Here is a 10,681-nt window from a genome sequence, read left to right as displayed (position 1 = left end):
GGGAAGGGGATGACATTGGAGCGTGCATGCTCAGGGGGAGTACAGATATCTTTCAGAACAGGGTATCAGCTGGGTGAAGGTTCAGGGGACAGGTCGCTATGACTCTGCCTATGATTCACTTGTCCTTATCTAAGTTGATATTATCTGCCAAGGCTACCTATTTACAAGGTCTATGACTATTTACGACTACTCAGGCTGGTAAATTGTTACAAAAACTGCCTGTTTACAATAGCTTATAGCCATCTGTTTCAATGTTTGTCCACAGAGACCAAGACTTGGTGTTAGTATAAATGTATGACAGGCCTATTGCTGATTTTAGGCCTATGGCTGATTTTAGGCCTTCAGTGTGTAAGCAGGGTTGTCCCTGACATCATTTCCCTTCTCTAAGTATAGAAGGGCTGTGTCAATTCTAATCTTGCAAAGGCGGGGATAGAGGCCTGACCTCCAGCAATTGAAGGGGACCTTGTAATGGTTCTGGTCCTTCTGCCATTGTCCAGTGAGTCATGAGGGCCATACCAACCCTGATGTCTTTTTCCTGGAGAGGGTATCCTTTTGACATCAACCCCTATGTAGTCAGTACATCATGAGATCGGGGATGGTAATACCTCCAGCAATTCTTTTACTGTTCAGAATTGCGTTAGCGATGCTGGGTTTTTATGCTTCCATATAAAGTTTAGAATTTCTCTTTCAAGCTCTGTAAAGAATTGTCTTGGTATCTTGATCAAAACTTTATAACACACAAATATTTATTAGAATATAATATTCTTTATCTTTTTTATTGATTATAATTGTATACATACATGTATTATACATTTCTGTGTGTTTGTATAGCTTTAGTCTCATTGAGATTGTCTTCCCATGACTCATATAAAAGTATATTTTGATTATTAATTTGAAGTATTGACTTTATAGAATTAAGGATTACCCAGTGGCCTAATAATATGTTTCCCTTTTTTGTTTCCTGATATGTCTATGGAAGAGACTGATACTAAAATATTCAATATGACATTACAAGTATGAAGAATAGCATTTGTCTATTCACTTGGATAAATATTTACTTGAGGGAGGTCTTCTATGTGTGACAGTGTTAGTGTTTATGATATACTGTACTACAGAAGTTACCCATGTTCCCATAGATATAGAGTGGCTCTAGATCCATGCTCACCCTTGCAGCACTAAGAGGAATGAATGAGGTTAAAAAGATAGCACATAAAGTTTGGAGAGGAAAGAGATGGTGGGGGGAACAAAACTGGAATTAACATGAGACATGTAATGTATCAAAACTTGTTCTACATATGTATAAAATTCCCAGTCTACAAAATTTTATTATTAAATGGAAATATTTGACATGATGTGGTGAAAAAAATAAGTTTTACGACCTGTTGATGAAAATGGAAATTAGTAAAGCAACCATGGTGAATGATTTGGAGATTCCATAAAAGAAAAGTTGATGTTTCGATAGGTCACACATGTTGGATTGTACAGACATGTTTCTAATGAGGCAATGTAGTACCCCAATTCTCAGAAAAATAAAAATCAGCTCTTGTAGAACATAGTAATAGTAGATTTTCTAAGTACTCATTTTTACTGATTTTCTTATAATTCAGTGTAATCTACAAATGGCAAGAATAAAAATCTTGAAAATGAAGTACGTAGCATATATTTCTAGGAATTTTACATTGACCTCAATTGCACCTTTCTGTTGCTATGGGAAAGACAAAACTACTCCATTAGTGGATTCCAAGTCCAGATCGTATATTCTCCCAAAGACTGAAGAAGACTTAGAACATACTTTTTGTACAAAATGCATGTATAATAGCTATTTTCCCCTAGGATTCATTCACCACACTCTGACAGTAATAGATATTCTTTGTTGTCCCTGGTTGATCATATCTTGTTGAAAAAATTGTGATCAGATGATGTAGTTATGTAACAGATTATTTAATATAAAAAATAATGTTGGCAGTCATAAGTAAAATGAAATTGTTGTCTGTCTAAGGGCTGGGTTTATGAAATAATTCTATTAATTCTTTATATCTTAAGTAATTGTGTATGGTAATGTATGTATGCATTTATTGTGTGCATGAACATATGCATGCATGTGCATCGAGACCAATGTTAGTATGAAATGTCTTCTTCAATTATTCTCCACCTAATTGTTTCAGTGAGAGTCACTCACTCCACATAGTGTTCATCAGTTCAGGAGGAGATTTGTCCAACAAGCAGTAGGGATCTTTCTCTGGATCTCAGCCCTGGTGTGTCTTCATGCCTCAGAAGGAATTTTATTTGAATACAGGAAATATCAACTAATTAATTTATGTTTTAAACACAGTACTTTATCACCTGAACCATGTCCTTAGTCTTATTTTGAAAGTTTTAATAATACAGGATATTCAAAAATTAATAAACACAGTTCCATCTTTTTGAAAGCTTTTATTCCAGAAGTTTCTAAGTCTGAGCTTCAAGATATACTATGACAAATCTCTTCTATGATCTTAAGAACATCAAGTAACCAAGTCATCAAAGAAAATTGTATCTTGAATATTTGCTCTCAATATACAAATTCAAGTATATCAAACAACAACTTTAATAACATACTTTACAGAAAGAAAGCATTAAAAAGTATTGACGGTAATTCTGTCTGGACAGAAGCGGAATGAAACCCAGAATGCTTCCTGGTAACTCTTAAGGGCTTTGCTATCAGATATACTAAGTAATAGTCATTCCATATAAAGGGCCCAAGCCCTTATTGTTTAAACAAATTACCCTACATTGTTTATAGATTGTATCAGAATTACTGTAAAAGGTTATGAGTGGATTTTCCAGAATGGCACTTTAAATACACCATGATTGATTCTTAGGTTCATTCTCCCAAACATTTTTATCATTGGCAGAGCTTCTCGGAATATATTAAATGTTACAATCAGGTCATGATAAAAAACATATGGATGAATGTAGCTCCAATTTTTACATGCATCACATATAAAATATATGAAATGCATTGTGGTTATTGAAATGTTTTAAATCATAAATATAAATTTACATATTAAAGTTATAAATATATCTCATTTCAACTTGAAAAATAATACACTATATTGCATTACATACATTTTATAACTACTTCCTTGATGTCTCTTTTATATGAATTTTAAAATTTTATATTAGTATATATGTTTCTAATTATTTTTATTTTTTATAAACAGTTAATTAACTTTGTGATTTCAAATCATATAGACAAATTTATTATTCTGGAAAGATATTGTTATTTTTTTACCTCTTAAATAATTTTATACACTCAAACTTCATTTATTTAAGTTGAGGGATATATAAATTTTATACTTATTTGCTACTTATTATTCATTCACTCATTTATATGTATGTATATGCATATGCATATGCATATGTATATATATGTGCATTTGGGGCACATCATGTATAGCACCTGTTTTCATAAGCTTCACTCTTCCTTTAGATATGCATGTTTCTTTCTATTCTTGTGTACCAATATGGGTAATATACCTAAAACTATGCAGTTTACTTCCTTGAGACACAGCCAGAAGGAACAACTATGCATTTTAGGATGCAATCATTTGACTTATTTTATACTGTAGCAGTATAAAAACTCTTAAATATTTTGTTTTAAGAAAATCATGTCATTTATGAAAATACAATAAACAGAAAAGTGTTTTATTTTTATTCTACAAACATGATTTTCTTAACATGTCCTCATAAAATCAATGTGCACTTGATAATTCAACAATGAGTATAGCAAAAACTAGAGTATTACTAAGATATGATAAATAGCTACTGTTGTGTTTAAAATAGATTAATATTATAATTTTGCTTTTTTCAATTATGGGGTAAAATGTTGCTCTGAAAGTTTTTTAGTCTATATTTTCATTATAGTTGGAAGTGCCTTATAATAACAAGACACTTCTTTGACTAACCATTTGGGAGATAGAGCGTAAGAGCCTGTAGCACCATTGGTTAGCTTTCCAGTGTGCTCAAGTACATTGGGCAGAACTGCCTTCAGCTCTTCAGCTGTTGTAGAACATGTCAAGAATCTGATACATGGATCACTTGGGAGAACCAAGAAGAGTTTCTCAAGAGCTGCATTACACCTCCCCCATCAATCTAAAGCCACAGTCTTCAAGCGGCATAACGTTTCTCAGAACTAGGGATGGTGTCCATCACATAGACCTATGGAGAAGATAATCAAAAATAACTAAATCATGTAAAAGTACCTCTTGCCCATGGAATTTAGATACAGCATGCATTTATCACTGCACCTAGTTACTGCTTTCTGAAAAATAAAATATATTCCTTCAGCTCTGGGCAGCCTCACTCCATGTTTAATAAAATGTTTTTCTTTTACTTAAATAATTCCCCCATGTATTGAACTAAGTACATGTGTTAACCATATTGAAAGTCAAAATACTTTAACACATTTGAGGCATCTGATTTCTGAGTATTTTATTTAATATTGCGACATACAGAATATGCTCAAAATAAACTTTACTATTTCTGATGCAGTGAAAACAAAGAGATAAATGGTACTTGGCTTTTATGAAATATGTCCCCTATGGTTTCTTCCTTGTACTTCAAGTTGAATTAGTGTTTATTTCACCATGAAGTTTTATGCTTAAATGTGTTTGTAGAAAAAGTGAAATGGTAAATAGAATAAAAGACAATATACTTGGTACATCTAAGTTCAGTTAAATCTGAAACCTCATAACAAAACACTTCATTCTACACAATATAAAGTAATCTGAGCTTCTTTATCCCTAAAGGCTATATGATTGTTCCAATAGTTTGCAGCCCGTGATTCATATCCACAGAAACTGAATTGTATATGAAGAGTCAACTATGATAAAAATGCTTTTAGTACTTCTGTGCAATCTGCTTCAGCAAAGGACTTGGGACTTGTTCAGTTATGAAGTGGTATCTCCTTAAGATACTCTTTATCACATAACTTTTTGTAGAGTCATGTAGAGTTTTCTCTTATTTTGGAGTACATCAAAATGTACAATAAACAACTTCATAAGAAAACAAAACTATACAGAGGCCTCCAAGTAGAATACAGGGCAGAATTTTTTAAAGTGGCTACTTAAAATGCATATAGAGCATATCAAGTCTCTTTTATATGATTGATTATAATAAAGAACAATTTCCATAACTGAAATGTAAACCATGCTGACCAATCCTCCTCAGCTTGCTAACTATCATGTTCCAAGAACTACATCATAAACTGTGCTATGTTATACTTTCTAGTTACCTGTCAAAAGTTTACAGTAAGAAATACAGATTCTCTAGTTTGAAAGCCTTTCAAATTTTTATTAGTATGACAGTAGTTATCTGATATCATTAAACTCATGTGAATTAACAATTATACTTTGATATATAGTTAAAATTTTATTTTATTTTATTGACTGTCCTAAATAGTTTATTGGATAGGAATTGTACGAATATGTGTATTAGCGGTAACGGTGGAGCTGGAGATTATTGAGCCTTCTCCAGGCTGCCCGGTGAGAACCACCAATAGTATGGTGGAACTTGTGGCCCTTTCCAAGGCCACGGCTCTTTCGGCCAGCAGATGTCAGCCCACGCATCTCCCTGTGCTTGTGGACTGTTTTGGTGATCCACTGGGTGTCAGGATTTCTTCTGATAGCTTTATGGAATGGATCAATGAGGATAACCTCAAAAGATTTATATGTGGAATCTTCACCAACCCAGTAGGAATTCAGGACTCTCAAAGCCCCTCAATGGTGCCCAGCTCTCTACTCAGCAACAGACTGAAGGCTTCGGGCAAATTTCAGCTGGTTAACACCATGGACACACTTGCCGTAAGTTGCACCCTTAGGAACCGGGCGTTTGCGACCACCACGGAGGACACGAATCATGTAAATGACATAACCTTGCTTCGCCTTGTATCCCAGTCTTCGCACTTTATCAGGCCAGGTGGGGCGGGGAGCCCTGTGCAGCGCAGAGAGCTGGGGGTATGCCAACAGCGGACCCGCAGAAGAAAGCGCATCACGTTGAACTGCTTCTTCCTCCATAGCTCCTGGATGTATTTGTATGCACCCATCTTGGTTCACCTGATGGCTGCCTCCAGAGGAAAGCTAGTTAAAATTTTGAATAGTTTAGCAAAACATTAATTTTTATTTATTTTTTCACAAATAGAACCTAGCATATATTCATGTTTCAGAGAGGTGATAATTTTGGAAATGTCTATGTGCAGAAGGGAAATTAGAGAAAGAGGTGAGCCAAGTGAATCAGAGGAGTCCACAGTATCTTCCACCGGAATGAGTTGCCTTTGTACATGACCAATGGTTGTGGGATTTAATCCAGTATAGTGACTAGGAAAAGAAGATTTCAAACTAAGATATAGCCCAGAAAGCAACCTACATTATTCCTACGTTTTAATATTTCACCATGATAATTACCTTTTTAAGGTCACACATGTCTAAAATGTGTGTGTTCCCTCCCCTCACCTGCTGTGTAGCATATAATATATATCTTATTGAAGACCGACTCCTACATTTTATAAGAGTCATTGACAACTTAAGTATATTGGTTTTGTTTGTAATTTCAGATCCATGAAATGTGTTCTCCTGGCCATATTTCCATCTATCAGAACACAGAAATAGACTTCTTATCAATCAATAAATAATTAGAAAGTATCAAATGTAGCTATTCTAGATAAAGTGAAATTGTTATCTGCATTGTCATTTTAAAGACTTTCTTACCTACCTCACTCAGTGTGAGCCCTACTTTCCATTGTAAAGTCCGGTTGCAACTGCAAGTATAAATAATGTCTTTTTTACTATAATGTTGTCATTTATTATGTGACTTATTCTGAAGTTCATTCATTTTTTTTAAATAGAGTAAAATTGATTGTAGATATATCCTGTTTAGTCTGATGACTTTGATTATATATTTTATATTTAAGACAACAATCACCACTGATGATTAAACAGAATGAATTCTCCAGCTGCAAAAATGGTCAGTTATACCAAACTCAGACGTACATTAGATATTTATAAGAGGACTACATCTAGATTAGATACTGGGGAAAGATTTCTAATAATCACAATCTAAAAGTAGTTTCAGAAAAATGCTTTTATAAATTTAAAATTTTAAGTATTATATAGAATTTGAAGGAAGTGCTCAATGAAAGATGATTCAACTACTGGAAACTATCCCTACTGTATAGAACAGTACTACTTTTTAAAACAAACAAAAACGAGTTGTCTTGACTTTTTGCTAGGGCAGACTCCTTTCTTCCCTTGAAGACACCATATTCTGACCAATTATAAAGGATCCGCTGCACTCAGAGCAGTTGGTAAAAATCCCCTCAACACAAAGTCCCAGAGCTGCCACTGGGAGCCATTAAAAGCCTGCCCTCCCAAATACCAATCACCTTTCACCACTTCTGCATGGTCCTTACTGCTGGAGAAGACCCTTAGCTGGTATGCTCCCCTGAAGGTCACCATGACCTGACCCATCCGAGAGGATCCACTGCACTCAGAGCTGTTGAGGATCTGCTGCACTTGACACCAGAGCTTGAAGGTACGCAGGGCAAGTGATCAGACAGACTGAATGCCTCCCTGGAGTAGTGCTGCACACAGGGAAACAAACCACAGTCCATAGGCCCCCCCAGAGACCATCTCCCCACAAGGCAAGAGCTTGACTGCTCCACTGAAGACCCAACAGTCTGAAATCCTCCCAGGAGATCTACTGCAACCAGAGCAACAGATCACCAGCTTCTCTGCCCTTCTGAAGAGCCCCTCCCACAGTTGGAAGGCTCCACAGGTGGTCTGCTACAGTGAGAGCTCCAGGCCTATCAGGAGACATAAAACAACCCTGGGACAAAAATGACAGACTCCAGACAGAGTCACCCAGACCAACAAACTCCAGGAAAATTCAGATGGCAAGAGACAAGCACAAGAAGTTGAGCAACAGAAGGAAATATACGTGAGCATCATCAGAACCAAGCTCTCCAGGAATCCCCGAATACATCAACATGCCTGAAAATCAGGAATCTCTCCTAAAATCCTATCTCATGAAAATAATAGAGTAATTTAAGGAGGATATGAATAACTCACTGAAAGAAATACAAGAAAAAACAGGTAAACAGGTGAAGGAATTGAATAAAAAGATCCAAGACCTAAAAGGGGAAGTAGAAACAATAAAGAAAATGCAAATAGGGGCAAACCTGGAAATGGAAAAAACCTAGGAAAGAGGCAGGAATTACAGATGTATCACCAACAGAATACAAGAGATAGAAGAGAGAATCTCGGATATAGAAGATACCATAGAAGAGATTGACACTGTCAAGGAAAATTCAAAACATAAAAAACTCTTAACCCAAAGCATCCAGGAAATACAGGACAATGAAAAGACCGGATCTAAGAATAATCAGAATAGAGAGTGAAGATTTCTAGCTCCAAGGATTTGAAAATGTCTTCCACAAAATTGTAGAAGAAAACTTCGCCAACCTAAAGAAAGACATGTCCATAAAGGTACAGGAAGCCTATAGAAAACCAAATAAATGAGATCAGAAATGAAAATCCTCTCATCACATAATAATCAAAACACTAAACACACAGAACAAAGAAAAAATATTAAAAGCTGGCTGCAAGGGAAAATAACCAAGTAACATACAAAGGTTGACCTATCAGAATTACACCAGACTTCTCAACAGAGTCTATGAAAGCCAGAAGAGACTGGTCACACACTGGTCATGCAGACTCTAAGAGAACATAAATGCCAGCCCAGTCTACTATACCCAGCAAAACTCTCAATCAACATAGATGGAGAAAACAAAAAATTCCAGGAAAAATAACAAATTCAAACAGTATCTGTATACCAATCCAGCCATACAGAAGATCCTAAAAGGAAAACTCCAACACAAGGAAGGTACTTGCACCAAAATGCAAGATATTAAGCATCTCGCAAACCAAGAATTCACAACAGAGGAATCTCGAATGGCTGAAAATCACCTAAAGAAATATTCAAAGTCCTTAGTGATCAGAGAAATGCAAATCGAAATGAAACTGAGATTCCACCTTATACCAACCAGAATGGCTAAGATCAAAACCTCAGGTGACAAGTCATATTGGTGAGGATGTGGAAAAAGGGAAATACTCCTCTATGGCTGCTGGGATTGCAAACTGGTACAACCACTCTGCAAATCAATATGGACGTTCCTCAGAAAATTTGAAAAAGACCTACCTGAAGACTCATCAATACCACTCTTGGGAATATATTCAAAAGAAGCCCCATCATGCTACAGGGACACATGTTCATAGTGGCCTTATTTGTTATAGCCAGAAACTGTAAACAACCCAGATGTCCCAACAACAGAAGAATGGATTCAGAAAATGTGATTCATTTACACAATGGAATACTACTAAGCTATTAAGAACGAAGACATCCTGAGTTTGCAGGCAAATGGATAGAACTAAAAATATCATCTTAAGTGAGGTAACTCAGAACCAAAAGGACATGCATGGTATGTACTCACTAATAAGTGAATATTAGCCAAAAAGAAAAAAGAAAAGAAAAATAAAAACGAAAGAAAAAGAAAAAAGTAGAGAATACACAAGGTACAGAAACAAAAAGGTCAACAAGCTGAAGGACTCAAGTGAGGACACCTAAATTCCAATGTGAGGGAGAAGAAAACAATCACAAGTGTGGAGGGAGGGATACAGGGAAAGTGGACCGAGGGTCAGAAGGAGAGGGGAACTGGTATTGGATGAGGGAAAAGGACTCAAGCCTTGAGCGCCAGCAGAGAAAACAGAAACAGGCAACCTAGAGAGGTAGGAGGTAGGGGGAATCCTCCAGAACGCAACAGAGACCTGGGGGGTGAAAAAGTCTCAGGACTCAAAGGGAGGGACTTTAGATGAAATGCCCAACAGTAGGGAGAGGGAACTTACAGAACTGACACCCAGCAGGAAGACTGGGCGTAAAAGTAGGGAGGGGGTTGCCATCTCACAGTCAAAACTCTGACCCATAATTGTTCCTGTTTGAAAGAACTGCAGGGATAGAAATGGAGCCAGAGGAAAAGAAGGTCCAGTGACAGGCGCAAAGTGCAATCGAGCTCAAGAGGAGGTCCCAAGGCCTGACACTGTCACTGAGACTATGAAGAGCTCTCAAAAAGAGACCTATTATGACTGCCCTCTGGAAGATCCAACAAGCAGCTAAAATAGTCATATGCAGATATTTGCACCCAACCAATGGACAGAAGCTGATGACCCCTGTGGCTGTATTAAGGAAAGGCTGAAAGAAGCTGAGAAGGAGGGCAACCCTGTAGGAAGACCAGCAGTTTCAATTATTCTGGAACCCTGAAATCTCTCAAACACTGGATCACTTAAAAGGCCAGTTATTATGAAGCACCCAACACATATACAGCAGAGCACTGCTGGATTTGTCTTACATCAGAGATAATGCACCTAACCCTCAAAATATTGGAGGCCCCAGGGAGTTTAGAGGTCAGATGGGGTGGGCAGTAGGGGGTAGGAACAGCCCTGTGGAGACAAGGGGGTAGATTGGAGGTATGGCATGTGGAACAGTCAGAGAGTGGAAGGGGATGGGGAATTAAATCAGGAGTGTAAATAAATAAATAAATAAATAGAATAAAAAGAAAGAGTTGTCTTTAGGGTCCTTAGGTACATAGAGC

At 36.7% G+C, this 10,681-nt stretch overlaps 1 pseudogene; it reads right to left on the bottom strand.

Moving 5' to 3' along the window:
* Nucleotides 1-5,474: 5,474 nt before the first annotated feature.
* On the bottom strand, nucleotides 5,475-6,085 carry LOC114625061 (annotated as a pseudogene).
* Between the last annotated feature and the right edge of the window lie 4,596 nt (nucleotides 6,086-10,681).

The sequence above is a fragment of the Grammomys surdaster genome, unplaced genomic scaffold, assembly GCF_004785775.1.
Source record: "Grammomys surdaster isolate TR1022 unplaced genomic scaffold, NIH_TR_1.0 65, whole genome shotgun sequence".
NCBI lineage: Eukaryota > Metazoa > Chordata > Mammalia > Rodentia > Muridae > Grammomys > Grammomys surdaster.
This window is presented reverse-complemented; position numbering and strand designations above follow the sequence as displayed.